Below are 17,336 nucleotides of genomic sequence, written 5' to 3' on the forward strand. Positions count from 1 at the left end.
GTTTGGATATACTAGTCTAGGGGTGCAACTTGGGTTCAACCCCAAAAATGTTGGGTCGGGGTCAGGTTGATTTTTGCCTACCAGGGTTGAGTTCGGGTCGGGTTCGGGATCAGGGCTTGACCAACCCGACTCGAGTGAAACCCAACATTTTTTTATCATTTTTTATTTTACTTTTAATAAGCTTAAAAAGTTTGGGTTGGGTTATGTTGAACTCAGGTCGGGTCGGGTTCACATTGGGAAGAAGGGTTCCTCATATTGGGTCGGGTTAAACCTCATCGGGTTGGAACTAGGGTTGGGTCGGGTTCGGGTTGGGCCTCAACCTCGGGTTGGGCCTCAACCTGACCCAACCGGACCCGAAATTGCACTTCAAGATATAATTAAGGAACTTTTTTACTTGGAGAAAGGTTTTTCCAAAGTTTGGCGAAGCCTGTTTTTAGGTAAGAATAATTTCAAGTATAATTTTTCAAGTAAAAAATGTAAAATGTGTTAACAGATTTGATCCTGTTAAGGAAGGGAATGACTGAGTTGAGGCCAGTGACAGCCCCTAAGAACAGATAGAGAAAGAAAAGATAGATTTCAGAGATAGAATTTGCAGAGTCAGAAAGAAGATAGAAAAGAGAAATTGTTATTAGAATTCAATACCCCACTGGGAATACAATGTCTTCCTTTTATAAGCTACACAAGCTACACAATTTTGTTATACCACTGTCAAACTGATCCTAACTAATTTCCCTAAATCTATGACCTCTTTATTACAGCTGGTAATATTCAGTCCGCACTGTCATCCTCCTTGCTCTGCCAGTTGCACGTGTCTGTTGAGTTGTGATATACTCCTCCTTGGTAGCCTCCCTTTGAACTTGATCTCTATCATTTTCCTGCCCTCCAAAAAACACCTTGTCCTCAAGGTGGAAATGGGGAAATAAAGCCTGTATGTCTGAGAGAAATTCCCAAGATGTGTCTTCCACACAGCTAACCCTTGCCACTGAACTAGGATTTGAGGTTCCAACTTACCGTTTACTAGGATGTTCCGATGACCCAAAACAGCAAGTGGGGCAATCAAGAGGTGGCAATTCGTTGGCAGTATTCTCGGGAATAGGTCCTTTGAACTGCTGAAGAGCAGAGATATGGAATACATGATGTATTCTACTGTCCGGGGGTAATCTCAGTTTGTAAGCCACTTCCCCAATTCGTTGTAATATCTGAAAGGGACCAAAATACCTCTGACTTAGCTTGGAACCCAATCTGATAGCTACTTAAATCTGCCTATAAGGCCTTAATTTTACCAACACCCAAGTACCCACTGCCAGTGTCTTATTACTTTGATGATCATCAGCTAATGTTTTCATTCTATGTTGAGCCTTCAGTAGGTTAGCTTGAAGTTGATCTCAGAGAGCAGTTCTTGTAGTCAACTCCTGGTCCACAGCTTCCACGTTAGAAGAACCTATGATATAATGAGGGATGTTGGGAGGATGTCTGCCATATAATGCTTGAAAAGGACTCATAGATATAGCTGATTGAAAACTGGTATTATACCAGAGTTCAGCCCAAGTAAAGTACTTGTGCCATTCTTTTGGGGTGATCCGAATTGAATGAGCAAAGGTATTGTTCGAGGCATCAATTCAATAGTTCATATTGCCCATTTGTTTGGGGATGATAAGCCGAACTCATAGCAAGAGTGGTTCCGCTCAGCTTGAAAAGATGAGTCCAAAATTAGCCGATGAAGATTGGGTCTTTATCTGAAATGATAGTCTTGGGAAACCCATGGAGTTTAACTACAGTATCAGTAAAAAGTTGACCCACTTTCACTGCATTGTAGTGAGTTGGTAAGGCTCCAAAATGGGCAAATTTGGTCAAGCGGTCTACCACTACCAAAATGACAGAATACCCTTGTGACATGGGCAATCCTGTGATAAAGTCCATAGCTATATCCTCCCATACATTTTTAGGAACAGGTAAGGGTTGAAGAAGTCTAGCTGGTACTGTGGTAGGATACTTAACCTTTTGGCATATCAGACACTTGCCAACAAATTCTTTGACATCATTCCTCATTTTAGGCCAAAAAAAATTAGCTAACAGTCTGATGAATGTCCTCAGAATGCCTGCATGTCTTCCGAATGGTGACGCATGAAATTCCTTCATCAATTGCTCCTTTATAGACTGATTAGTCCCTACTCTGATTGTCCCTTTGTAATATAATATGCCCTCTCTGACTGTGTAATTATCATCTACCAGTGTCTTGTGATTCTGAAATTATCCAGAAGAGGAAAAACCAGTGCAGAGTATGCCATTATGATATTTTCCGGAACAGCTGTTTGTTGATCTAGAGTACTGTCATCGGTTGTAAGAACTCTCGAAAGAGCATCTGTAACTTTATTTTCTTTCCCTGGTTTGTATATAATGGTATAAGTGAACCCCAACAATTTATTGAGATATTGTTGTTGTTCAGGTGTCTGGATTACCTGACTCATCAATTCTTTGAGGCTTCTATGGTCAGTTTTGATGATAAAGGGTCTTCCTAGTAAGTATTGTCTCCATTTTTGTATAGTCTGAGTTTCTTGCTGTACAAAAACTTCCTACTGGCATGAAGTTCCCTAGCAAAAGTTGAAGCTGCTAACATTTGTGTACTTAGTTTCTTGCTGAAAAAGGCAATAGGATGTCCCTCTTGGACCAATACAGCTCCAATTCCACTCCCAGAGGCGTCAGTTTCTAATTCAAAAGTTTTGCTGAAATCTGGTAAGGCTAGTACTGGTAATTGTTGCATTTTCTGCTTCAATTTTTCAAAAGCCAGCTGAGATTCTGTGTTCCAGTGGAAGGCTTCCTTCTTTAATAGATTTGTTAAGGGTGCGGCAATTGATGCATACCCTTGTACGAATCTTCTATAGTAACCAGTCAGCCCGAGGAATCCCTTTAGTTGCTTGAGGGACCTTGGTACTGGCCACTCCTTCATAGCCTCAATCTTCTTTGGGTCTGGTATAACAGCATTTGCAGACACAATATATCCCAAATACTCTACGGAATTTTGGAAGAACATACACTTGCTAAGTTTGGCATATAATTTGTTAGATACCAAACACTTCAGTACCAGCTCAAGGTGTGTGATATGATCTTTTAGTGAATTGCTATGTACCAATATAACATCAAAGAAAACTGTCACAAATTTTCGGAGAAAAGGCTGAAATACCTGATTCATGATAGATTGGAATATTGAAGGGGTATTTGTGAAGCCAAAGGGCATTACCAAAAACACATATGGCCTTGATGAGTTCTGAATGCAGTCTTAGGTATGTCCCCTTCTTTAATTCGATTTGATGATATCCAGCCTTAAATCTAACTTTGAGAATAGAGTAGCACCACGCAGTTCATCCATAAGCTCATCAATTGTAGGAATTGGAAACCTGTCTCGAATGGTAATTGCTTTGAGCGCCCTATAGTCCACACAAAATCTCCAACTCCCATCCTCCTTTTTGACTAGTAGGACTGGTGATGAGAAAGGACTGTGGCTAGGTCTGATAATTCCTGCTTCCAACATTTCTTTCACCAGTTTTTCTATTTCATTCTTTTGAAAATTAGGATACCTGAAAGGCCTAACATTCACTGGTTTAGCATTAGGGAGTAAATGTATATGATGATCTTCTGCTCTATTTGGTGGTAGTTCTGTAGGCTGCTTGAAGGTAACTCCAAATTCCGTTAATAAATCTTGAATATCCTTTGATAATTGTGATGCGTCCTTAGATGTGGTTTCACTCATTTCCACAGCCTTTAATTGGAAACAAGAAGCAATATTGTTACAGTGAATCAATTTTGTAGTTTTGTAACTGAGAGGGGATCTTGTTTCAATGTAGTTTCTCCTACCAAACGAACTGGCTTTCCTTCCTGATAGAAATCCATTGTAAGATTCCTGTAATTTGTCAATATAGGACCCAATACCTCTAACCATTGAATTCCCAATACGATCTCTTCTCCTTGTATAGGTAAAACAAACAAATCCACTTCAAATTTGTGCTGCTGCAGGTGTAATTAAACCCCTTTACATTGTTTATTACAAATGCGATAGTCTCCATTGCCAACATATACCTTGAATGGATTTGAAGGTATCACAGGCCATCCCATGCTTTCCACTATCTTTTCCTGGACAAAGTTGTGGGTGCTTCCGCTGTCAATGAGTACTTGCAAGCTCTGACCTCCACTGGTACCAATCATTCACAATGTTCTTGGACTAGATTGTCCAACCAAAGGATGAATGCTTATTTCTGATGTACCAAAGTCCATTGAATCTGTCCATTCTTCATTTTTTTTAAATACATTCTCTTCCACCCCTTCTTTTGTTCCAGCATTCTCATCTACCATTAAAAAGAACCTTGCCTTACATTTATGACCTGGTATATATCTCTCATCACAGTTATAGCATAAACCTTTTTCCCTCCTTATTTTCAATTCAGTTGGAGACAACTTCTTCACTGGCAATTGCAACCCGGTGGAAGGAGTTGCAGGTTTGTTGATTGCAGACATTGGTGTGGGTAACAATCCAGGCCCAGCTGAGTTTTTGAACCATGGAGTCTTCATGGTCTTTCTAAGGTCACTGTATTTGTCTTCCTGCATTCTTGCTAATGACATCGCTTCCAGTAACGAATGGGGTTTAGCTATCGACAATTCCCTTTTAATTTCTGGTTTTAGGCCAGATATAAAGAAACTCAATAGAAAGGGTTCAAGTAGTGATGTAACCTTGTGTGCTAATTCTTCAAATTGAGTTTGATAGTCTGCTACTGTGGTTGTTTGAGTCAATTTGGATAAAGCTCCCCTATAATCTTCATAGGGAGATGGTCCAAATCTAGCAGATAGTGCATCCAAGAAACTTTTCCAAGTCTTTAGAAACCCATTTGAATGCATCCATTGAAACGATGATAGGGCTTGGCCTTCCATGTGAAATGAAGATATAATGAGCCTCTGCTCCTCTGGAGTATTGTGAAATGCAAAAAATTGCTCGGCTCTTAAGATCCATCCAGAGGCATCAGTGCCATCGAACTTAGGAACATCTAATCACATGGGTCTCATAGGTGGCGGATTTGTGAGAGATGGAACATCACCTCCACTGGTTTGAGATTCATGTGAATTTGTTCTCTCACTTCCTAACCCCTGTTGTTGCAAGGAATTAAGTCTAGCATCCACAATCACCATAACTTCTTGAAATTGCTTCATAAGTCTTGCTGATTTCTAAAATCTGTGATTCAGTGTTCTTTCTGAATTCACTTACTTCCTAGTATTGAGATGTTTGAAAACTTTGAAGATTTTTAATCGATTCATTTATACGATTGAACCTAGTTCATTCTGCCATTTTCTCAGTGCTAGAAAATTCAATTTAATTATTTCTAATGAATTTCAATTTTCAAAGCAATTCTGATTCTGAATAGGAGTCTAATTTCCTACCCAATCAAATCTTGATAATGCTAGTCTTGAAAACAGAACGAATGAAACTTCAAGATACCGAGTCCTACGTTACAATATTTTGCTTTGATGCTTACCTCAAGAGTGTTGTAATCAAGAACCGTTCTTGATCCTCTCCGTGAAGGTCTTTGGATCATCCACTTTGACAATGAAAGCACCAATGTTTACAGGTTTGTTCTTGTTAAGGAAGGAAATCACTGAATTGAGGCCAGTGCAGCCCCTAAGAACAGATAGAGAAGAAAAGACAGAGTTCAGAGATAGAATTTGCAGAGTAGAAAGAAGATAGAAAAGAGGAATTGTTATTAGAATTCAATACCCCACTGGGAATACACTGTCTTCCTTTTATAAGCTACACAATTCTGTTATACAACTGTCTAACTGTTCCTAACTGATTTTCCTAAATCTATAACCTCTTTATTACAGCTGGTAATCTTCAGTCCACACTGGCCTCTTCCTTGCTCTGCCAGTTGCTCGTGTCTGTTGAGTTGTGATATACTCCTCCTTGGTAGCCTGCCCTTGAACTTGATCTCTATCAAAATGTTTTACCTGGAATAACTTTTACCTAAAAAATAAGAATTTCTTACCACTTTAAATTCGCAATGTTGTTGAAATTATCAGTTAGGTTTGTTTTCAAATTGTTGAGGATATAGGTTTGTGTGGACCCCGATCCGGAGGAGGCGGCGAGGAACGAGTCCCCATCGGTCCTTTTGATCTCCACGTGAAGGAGGGCTCTACCAAGGAACTCTCCAAATAAAGCGCCCTACGGCGATAAATGAGATACCTCTTGATCAAAGGATAAATCCCCAAACCAAGACGTACCTAAATGACAAGAGCCGCCATCCATGGATAGGCCATGGAACCAAAAACAAATGCTCTGTTTGCAACGGATAAGTAGAAAAGAAAGGGTCCGTGCCGGATTACGAGTTGAGAAGGTGTTAGGCATCTAACTCGCCCGAGCACACTCGGTCTCTTATGCCATCGTTTATTACCTTAGAAGAGTTTTGGGCAAAAATCATGTGAAATGGGAGCGAATATCCCCGGAAAAACATCTACCTAAGCATGCATGACCCGGGGATGGGTAATAGAGAAATAAAACATCCAACTCCTAACTCATCACATCTAATCCTCACTCATTACATCTAGAAAGCAGTAAAATAATCACATGCACAGCTACAGCTAAGCAGATAATAGCAATAATAATGAGCAAATATGATAAGCTAGAATAAGTAGGAAAGCAGTAAAAAAACTACAGCTAAGCATGTGATCTAGAGATAATAAACAAGTAAACAATAAAAAGCTATAACTAAGCATCTGAAGAAGCACTAAATGAAAGCAGTAAAGGAGTAAGTATACTACAACTAAACATGTAAAGAGGAGTAAAGAAAAATAACTCAACACTACAACTTAGTGTGTGTAAACATGTGAGGTTGTGTAAGAAATAAATATAACCAGAAGAAAAGAGTAAACACACTAGCATGTACCTATATAAGAAGCAATGATAAACACGCAATACAAATAAGTAAATACACTAACATGATCCTATGCAAGGAACAATGCCGAATACCAGACTTAAATTCTAAAATGCTAATAACAAACCCCAAAACTCTAAGTATTTTCACCCGAATCTTGGACAGCCTTACATTCTTCCAAGCCGCCTACGTATCCCCGCCTCTACAGGAATCAAGGCCAAGTAGTTCTTGCTCGCCTATTCTAAACTATGATGCCTAATACATCTAGGACCGCTATCCTACACTCGATCAACTAGACTCGACTAGTTGTTAAAGCTTCTTGAGCGATTATTTAAGTTCAAGTGGATTGTAACTTTTAGGACTCCCTATATGCCCTAACTAAATGCAAGTTTTTAGCCCTAAACTAATGCAGGTGGGCCCTACATCATATGTGCAACTAGGCTGTGTCCTAAGAAAAATAATGGGATCACTAACGCATCATATTCTAGTCATCAGTCAGCGATGTGGATCACCAACTGACCTGACAGAGGCGAGGACAGACTCCTTATTCATATATATATATTATATTTTAACTAAATGATGGGTATTTTCAAATAAAACTTTTCATGGGCAACATTACAAGGATAATACATCCCCCTTTCTATTCTCGTGTAAAAATTAGTTGGCTTACAGGATATTTCACTCCCCTTCTGCTACACTATGCTAAACTACACTACAAACTTGTGATAAATGTGTTGCGCTCTCATCTTCTTAGCTCCATTTTCCGTGAAATTCGAGAATATCCCTGAAACACCAAAAACACAGAAAATACCTTAGTAGTACCGCTTTAAATGATAAAATATGCATGTTTCCTATCACTATCATTCACACATAAATGTGTTCATCAAATTCCCCCATACTTGAACTTTGCTTGTCCTGAAGCAAACAAGAAGAAAAATGCTAAAAACATAAACAAGGCAAAACTAAAAACGAAGTAAAGAAAAAGACCTAACTCACTTTCGTAGGAATCACGGTTGCACTTAGCACGTGCAACAAGCCTTTAAACCCCTAGGTTACCCTAGTGGACGAATTGTGTCTCGTGAGTGTTTGCAGTGAATATACACACAAAATTCTAAAAATAAACTTTTCTTTTCAAATCTCACTACAGAATAAAGCCAAAGATTTCTAATTCTTTTCTTTGATAAATTACTCAAAATAGAAGAACAAGGATACCCACATACTTAATCTTTGCATCCTATCCCAAGTTGGAAAAAATAGATAAATATTTTACGTAAGGAATCTTCTTTTGAATTTGTCCTAATCTTTTCCCTTAAATTTGATTCTAATGTAATCATACCATAAAAAAAATTTAAGTTCGAAACTTAATAGAAAAATTGCAAATTTATGTTGTCCACTTTTCCCATACTTATTGTAAGAATAGAACTCACTTTTTGTAATCCTCTACTGCTTTTGACGTGAATGACATGCAGGGCATGCACCAGACACCCAGGCTACTAAGCAGTGTCCGACTAATCTTTGATTTGCATATGCCATAGACATTGATGCATATGAGTCCAAATTCACTTTTGATTATGTGCAATGTTTTGATTTATTAAACTTTCTAATTGACTCATGTATGGAGTTTTCAGTCAGTTGCTCTCAAGCCAGTTGACTTTAAGGAACTAGGCATAAAAACCCTTCAGACTTAATAGCTCAAGTAAAAAAGGCTACAAATCAAAACTATAATCAATAAGTCAACTTTCTAAAAATAATTCTTTTTTTCTTTTGTTTCAATCTTTCTTTCCTTTTTAACCTTACCATATAAAAAGCAAGTTTCTATTTTTATTTCTTACTCAAATCCTTTTAAAAGAAATATTTCAAAAGAAAACAAAACTAAGAAAAGAAAAGAAAGTATTCTTTCTAAATTTTTCGGATTCCAAAATTAAAATATCTACTTTGAACACCTGCAGAAGACAAATCAAAGTTTAGTTTCTTAATAGCCCAAAAAGCTTTATGTTCCAATTCAACCGGGAAGTGACAAGCTTTTCCATACACAAGGCGGTAAGGAGACTGACCAAGATCAGTCTTGAATGCCGTCCTATGAGCCCACAAGGCATCCACTAATCTAATGGACCAATCTTTGGGGTTTGGATTCACTGTCTTCTCCAAAATTTGCTTAATTTGCCTATTTGAAACCTCTACTTGACCACTCGTTTGAGGATGATAAGAGGTGGCCAACTTATGAGTAACACCATATTTCTTCATAAGAGCTTCAAACGATCTATTACAAAAGTGCTTACCCCTATCACTAATTATGGCACGAGGTGTACCGAAGCGCGAAAAAATATTTTCTTTAAGAAATTTGACCACCACCTTGTGGTCATTGGATTTGCAAGAAATGGCTTCAATCCATTTTGACACATAATCTACACCTAACAAAATATACAAGTTTCCAAAAGAGTTGGGAAACGGACCCATAAAATCAATACCCCACACATCGAAGATTTCTATCACTAAGATCGGGTTAAGAGGCATCATATTTCGCTTTGTAACTCTTCCTAACGACTGACAAGATCTACATGCCTTATAAAAATCAAAAGCATCCCTAAAAATACTTGGCCAATAGAAACCACATTGTAAAACTTTATGCGCGGTTTTCTTTGCACTAAAGTGGCCACCACAGGCTTGATCATGGCAAAAAGATAGAATCGATTGGTGCTCATGATCGGGCACACATCGTCGGACAATCTGATCCGAACAAGTTTTGAACAAATAGGGATTATCCCAAAAGAAATACTTTACCTGTGAGTGAAATCGGTATTTGTCTTGGTTGGACCAATGATCTGGTGTAGCACCTGTAACCAAGTAATTCACAATATCCGCATACCATGGCTCACTAGAAGTAACAAACAATTGCCCATCAGGGAAGTTTTCATTAATTGGACATTCATCATTCTTTGCATTAGGAAGTCTAGATAAGTGATCGGCAACCAAGTTTTCCGTACCCTTTTTATCTCTAATCTCCAAATCAAACTCTTGAAGAAGTAAAACCCACCGAATGAGGCGAGCTTTAGCATCCTTCTTCCCAACAAGATAGTTGATTGCCGAATGGTCGGTATAAATTATCACATGCGATCCAATCAAGTAGGACAGAAACTTCTCTAATGCAAACACAACCGTTAGAAATTCTTTCTCGGTAGTGGTGTAATTGAGTTGTGCATCATTGAGAGTTCTACTTGCATAATAGATTACATGCGGTAATTTATTGAATCTTTGACCCAACACGGCTCCTATTGCAAAGTCTGAAGCATCACACATAATTTCAAACGGTTCGGTCCAATTAGGTGCTTGAATGATGGAAGCCGTAGTTAGCTCCTTTTTCAAACACTCAAAAGAATCGAAGCATTCTTTGGAAAACTCAAATTTTTGATCTTTTGCTAACAAGTTGGTTAGAGGCCTAGCAATTTTAGAAAAATCTTTGTATAAAACGCCGGTAAAAGCCCGCATGGCCCAAAAATGATCGAATATCCTTCACACTTTTGGGCGGTGGAAGATGGACAATGAAATCCACCTTGGCTTTATCAACCTTAATTCCCTCTTTAGAAATCACATGTCCTAGAACGATGCACTCTTTTACCATAAAATGACACTTTTCCCAATTGAGGACAAGGTTCTTTTCTCTACTCTTTTCTAAGACCAATTTTAAGTGATGTAAACATTCGGCATAGGTGGAGCCATGAATAGAAAAATCATCCATAAAAACCTCTAAGAAGGTCTCCACCATGTCAGAAAAGATACTCATCATGCATCTTTGGAAAGTTGTCGGTGCATTGCATAAGCCAAAAGGCATGCGTCTATAAGCAAACGTTCCAAAGGGGCATGTGAATGTCGTTTTCTCTTGATCTTAAGGAGCTATGGGAATTTGGTTATAACCAGAATATCCATCAAGAAAGCAATACTACTCATGACCCGCTAACCTTTCTAACATTTGATCAATAAAAGGCAAAGGAAAGTGATCATTCCAAGTAGCGGCATTAAGCTTTCGGTAGTTAATACAAACCCGCCAACCCGTTTGAATGCGAGTAGGTATAAGCTCAATGGTGGCGGTTTGTATAACCGTGACTCCCGACTTTTTAGGCACTACTTGGACGGGACTCACCCATTGGCTATCCGAGATAGGATAAATGATCCCATTATCTAACCATTTTAAAATCTCTTTTTGGATGGCTTCCTTCATCACAGGATTAGCCCTTCTTTAGTGTTCCCTTGAAGGTTTGGCACCCTCAACGAGATGGATGTGATGTTGCACAATCGAAAGGCTAATTCCTTTGATGTCGGTCATTGTCCAACCTATGGCTTCCTTGTTATCTTTTAGCAATTTAATGAGTTCCTTCTCTTGAGGGGAGGTTAGGTCCGCAGCAATTATTACAGGCAAAGTACAATTATCACCCAAAAATGCATAACGTAAATGAGAAGGCAAGGGCTTCAACTCCAACTGTGGCGCTTCTTCGATTGATGTCTTTGGAAGAGATGTTGCGAGTGGTCCAACAGGCTCCACGTTTTGGATGGCAAAAGCTTTGAAAAAGAAATCATCTCCATCATTTCCTAGTTCGTCCAAGCATTCTTGGAATCCTGCATCAAAATCAATTTCAAAATTAGAAACAATATCGTCAGGAAAGGAATGCAACATATTGATTTCTTCATGAAAATTTGGTTGCTTATCCAATCTAAAGACATTAAAATCAACCGATGTGTTTCCAAAAGATAATTTCATTAATCCATTTCTACAATTAATTAGAGTGTTGCTAGTGGCAAGGAACGGCCTACGAAGGATGATAGGAATTTGATCCTTGATATTAGCAACAGGCTCGGTATCTAACACAACAAAATCTACGGAAAATAAAAAATCACCTATTTTAACTAACACATCTTCAACCATCCCTTTGGGTGTTTTAATTGATCTATCCGTCAATTGAAGAGTGATGGTGGTTGGTTTGAGGTCTCCTAATCCTAGTTGCTTAAATACAGAAAAAGGCAAGAGATTTATACTTGCACCCAAATCCAAAAGAGCATGTTCAATATTTGTGTTACCAATAGTACAAGAAATAGTAGGACATCCTGGGTCCTTATTGTAAGCCCAAGGGTATACTCTCCTATCTTGTTTTGATGATTCTAAACATAATTGATTGTGTTTTTGAATACTAATCAATTTGCTTTGAAGTGTTGTGTTTAAGATAGGATTGATCATTGAAGAAACCAACACTCAACTTGGTCATGCTTAAAGGTGTACCAAACAAGAGCCAAAGGAGCTAAGTGTAGCTCACATCATCACTCAAGCAAGCATCCAAAGATGGAAGATCATTTGAAGACCAAAGCTAAAGAGGGATCGAAGATTGCATAGGTATCATTGTACATCCTTTCTCTTTAGATTTTCAAGTCAAGGCAAAACGTTTTCAAAGTGTTTTCAATTTGTTTTTCAAAGAACACTTAAGAACTTAAAATTGATTAGTGAATGGTTATGTGGTGGACCAACATGTTGGGACCCTCATAAACATTCCAAAATAACCATAGGAGTTGAGTTCCAAAAGCTAAAAATCAAACAAGCAATAAAAATCAAAAACTGCGGATTTTTAGGCTTCTCGGAGCTCCGAGCTCGGAACTCCGAGAAAAGGTCCAGTAGCGTCTGGACATTTTCTCGGAACTCCGAGAAAATTTCTCGGAACTCCGAGAAATGGTCCAGTAGAAATTTTATTTCTTCTGGCCGTTGTCTCGGAACTCCGAGAATATTTCTCGGAACTCCGAGAATTCTCGGAACTCCGAGAACCCTGCGACAGCTCAGAATATAGCCGTTGGGATTTGAATTAATTCTTGTATTTTGATATTTCCACCCCCAAACGGTCATATTCTTTGGAGAGGCTATAAATACAATATGTAGAGAAGTTTTTCTCTCTCTCTTGATCATTTGAAAACATTCTTGAACATCAAAGAAAACTTGCAACCTATTATTGCTTGAGATTTTGTTTTTTCCCAAAACTTGCCTTGCAACTTGCAAATCTATTTGAGTTGGGATTCTAGAGCTTTCACTTGCAACCATCATTGAAGAGCAATCAAGGAGCTACAAAGAGCATCAAGCTTTCAAGAAGAAGCCAAGCTACTCAATCTTCATATCTTGTATAGGTGGCTAGGACATTCCGTTTTTAATTTCCTAGAGAGCAACCGCTTAGAACTCGGCGGAAAAGGAGAGTCTTTGTAAAGGTGTAAGGGCATCCTTGTTTAATATCCCTTGGAATTGTAACCGCCTCGGAGCCGGGCATCGTGGAGGTCTCCAATAGTGGAATCCCTCAAGTGCGACCTTGAGTAGAGTGGAGTAGGCCGTTGGCCGAACCACTATATATCGGTGTGTCATTTCTCACTCTTGCATTTCCATTATTGTTTGGCTTGGCATTTCACTTTGTTCTTTCAATTATATTTGCACTAACCAAATATTTAATTAAGTGAAGAAAAATTCCAATTAGGGTTTATAGGTAATTTTCAAAAGGCCTAATATTGAGTTAAATTCAATTCACCCCCCCTCTTGAGTATTTCAATTGGTATCAGAGCCTCGTCTCTAATTTTTTTTGAAAACCCTAACCGGTATAGAGTAAAGATTCTAAAATGGCAAACTACCCTCAACACCATGAAGGTTATTCAAACACTAGGCCACCCTATTTTGATGGAACAAACTATGGTTTTTGGAAAACCAAAATGAAAATCTTTTTAACCCAAGACTATCAAATGTGGAGAGCAATTAATAATGAATACATCTTACCCACAAGAAATTTAAATGATTGGACCGAAGCCGAACAACAAGCTTCGAATTATAATGCCAAAGCCATGAATTCTCTTATTTGTGCTCTATCTCCCGGAGAATTCAATAGAGTATCAAATTTGAATTCGGCTAAGGAAATTTGGGACACTTTAGAAGTCACCCATGAGGGAACCAATCAAGTAAAAGAATCTAAAATGAACCGTCTTTTTCGGCAATACGAACTCTTTCAAATGACATCCGATGAAACAATTGCCGACATGTACACTAGATTCACCAACCTTGTAAATGGATTAAGGGGTCTTGGAAAACAATTTTCCAATAGAGATTTAGTGACTAAAATCCTTAGGTCCTTACCTTTGTCTTGGGAATCCAAAACCTCCGCAATCACCGAAGCCAAGGACATGAACACATTGAACCTAGATGAACTAATAGGGTCCTTGATCACCCATGAAATGATTTTCAAAACAAAAGCACCCGAAATCGAAACTAAAATCGAAAAAGGAAAAGGAATTGCTTTTGCTTGTAATGTAGGTGAAAATGAAGATGCAAAAGAAGACATGGAAGATGAAGTTGCCCTTCTAACAAGAAGGATCAAATTCTTGCAAAGGAACATGGGAGGGATGAGAAATAGAAGGACAAACCCTCCATTCAAGAAGAAAGAAGAACTCGGTGATGGATCTTCTCAACCACGATGTTACGGTTGCAAGAAGCTTGGACACATTCGCCCGGATTGTCCACTCAACAATGAACCCACTTCAAACAACCGCTTCAAGAGAAGAGAAGGCAAGAAAGGAATGACCGCCACGTGGGATGAAGAAATTGAAAGCGAAGGCGAACAAAATGATGGCGAAGATTGCTTGATAGCAAGGAACGTATGCTTCATGGCCTCAACAAACGACAACAATGAGGTAAACACTTTAAATGATGTTATTGTTTTAAAAGAAGTTCTTGATTCCCTACAAAATGCAAATGATGAACTTGAAATTCAATTTGATAAAATTGCATCTCTTGAAAATTCTCTTGCTAACATGACAAAAGAATTTGGTTGGTTGAAAAAGGATCATGAATTTTTAGATGATAAGAATGAAAAATACAAAGTAGAAATTCATGAGTTAAATGCTTCTATCAAAATCTTAAATAAAAACCGACAAGAACTCTCAAATGAAAACAACAATCTAAAGTATGAAAATGGTAGATTATCTTTTGAGTATGATGAACTAAAGAAACTTTTTGAAAAATTTGAAAATAGTTCATTAAAATTGGATAGGCTTGTAAATCTTCAAAGAATGTCAAGTGACAAAAGTGGACTTGGACATAAATGGAACACCACAATATCCAACTATAAAACTAAACTTGAAAAGGTTTCTTCTAGCGGTACCAAAATTTGCTTTTATTGTGGTCTAGAAGGTCATTACAAGGTTACTTGCTTACATGCTAAACAAGATAAGATTAAGTTGAACTCTAATGTGAAAACAAATGAACATAGCAAGATTAGGAAGATTTGGGTACCTAAGGGATCTCACTTGCCTATTCATATGTAGGTATGCCTTAAAAGCCATAACAAGAGGAACACATGGTACCTTGATAGTGGATGCTCTAGACACATGACTGGAGACCTCACTCAATTCGCATCACTATCACTCAAGGATGGTGGAGAAGTTACCTTTGGAGATGACAAGAAAGGAAAAGTCAAAGGTGAAGGCACCATAGGTAACTCTACCTCTCCCATACATGATGTACTCTTTGTTGATGGTTTGTCCCATAATCTTATTAGCATTAGTCAATTATGTGATAATGGTTTTGAAGTTGTCTTCAATCCCGATAAATGCATTGTTAAAAATAAGATAGATGGAGTAGTCAAATTCATAGGTTCTAGAGACAATAACATTTACACAATTGGATTAGATGATCTTAGACTCCAAAATGTGACTTGTCTTAATGCCATTAGTGAGGATTCTTGGCTATGGCATAGGAGGTTGGGTCATGCCGGAATGGATCTCATTTCGACCCTCTCCTCAAAAGAAAGTGTTAGAGGATTGCCTAAGTTCAAATTCATCAAGGATCACATTTGTAGAACTTGTCAATTAGGAAAACAATTGAAAAGCTCATTTGCACCTAAAAATATGATTTCAACTTCCTACCCCTTGGAGCTACTTCATATGGATCTTTTTGGACCAATGAAGACAAGTAGCCTAGGTGGAAAGAGGTACGTGTTCGTAGTTGTGGATGACTACTCACGGTTCACTTGGGTCATATTTCTAGCACACAAAGATGAAACTTATGAAAACTTCCTTATATTGTGCAATCAAATACAAAATGAAAAAGGTGTTGCTATCTCTTACATTAGAAGTGATCATGGAACGGAATTTGAAAATGTACATTTTGACACTTATTGTAATGAACATGGCATAAAACATAATTTTTCCGCACCTAGAACACCTCAACAAAATGGAGTAGTAGAAAGAAAGAATCGAACTCTCCAAGAAATGGCTAGAACTATGTTGCATGAAAATGATCTCCCTAGATATTTTTGGGCCGAAGCGGTTAGCACCGCTTGCTATATCATAAACAGGGTATATCTAAGGCCAATTTATAAGAAAACACCTTATGAGCTTTGGAAAAACTTGAAACCAAATATAAGCTATTTTAGAGTGTTTGGATGTAAATGCTTTATTTTAAACATCAAAGATAATCTACACAAATTTGATAGAAAATCGGATGATGGAATATTCTTAGGGTATTCTTCTCATAGCAAGGCATATAGAGTATTTAATAGGAGAACCCTAGTAGTAGAAGAATCCATGCATGTGACATTTGATGAAAGAGAGCCAACACCACAAGAAATGCCACATGATGAGGATGAACCCATTGAACATCTTTTTCCAAAATTGAGTGCTCCTCCTCATGCATCAACAAGTCATACATTACCTAGTGAGGAAGTAGAAAATGAAAATGAGGACTCATTGCCTAGGGATAGGAGAACATTGGTAGATCATCCTGAATCCCAAATTTTAGGTGATGCCACATTGCCAGTAAGAACTAGATCATACTATCGTAGTGTGAGTAACAATTTGGCGTTCCTATCCGAATTAGAACCAAAATCCATCAAGGAAGCTGAAAAGGATGAATATTGGTTGATGGCTATGCAAGAAGAGCTAAGTCAATTCGAAAGGAACAAAGTGTGGAGGCTAGTGCCTAGACCTAGTGATCATCCAGTCATTGGCACGAGATGGGTGTATAGAAATAAATTGGATGAAAATGGAATTATCACTAGGAATAAAGCTAGGCTTGTAGCCCAAGGGTACAATCAGGAGGAAGGGATAGATTATGATGAGACATTTGCTCCTGTTGCCCGTATGGAGGCTATTAGGATACTTTTGGCATATGCATCTCATAAAGGATTTAAACTATATCAAATGGATGTCAAAAGTGCCTTCCTAAATGGCTATATCCAAGAGGAAGTGTATGTTGAGCAACCTCCAGGTTTTGAAGACTTCAAACATCCAAATCATGTCTTCAGGCTTGATAAAGCTTTATATGGATTAAAGCAAGCTCCTAGAGCTTGGTATGAGAGGCTTTGCACTTTCTTAGTTGAAAAGGGATTCGAGATGGGAAAGGTGGATAAAACCTTATTTATC

The 17,336-nt window shown here is 38.1% G+C and overlaps 1 pseudogene; it reads right to left on the minus strand.

The window, feature by feature from the left end:
- Positions 1 to 2,515: 2,515 nt before the first annotated feature.
- LOC143885896 (putative mitochondrial protein AtMg00860 pseudogene) lies at positions 2,516 to 3,190 on the minus strand (annotated as a pseudogene).
- Between the last annotated feature and the right edge of the window lie 14,146 nt (positions 3,191 to 17,336).

The sequence above is a fragment of the Tasmannia lanceolata genome, unplaced genomic scaffold, assembly GCF_043159265.1.
Source record: "Tasmannia lanceolata isolate RefF3 unplaced genomic scaffold, GAP_Taslan_0.1 ptg000011l, whole genome shotgun sequence".
In the NCBI taxonomy this organism is placed as follows: domain Eukaryota; kingdom Viridiplantae; phylum Streptophyta; class Magnoliopsida; order Canellales; family Winteraceae; genus Tasmannia; species Tasmannia lanceolata.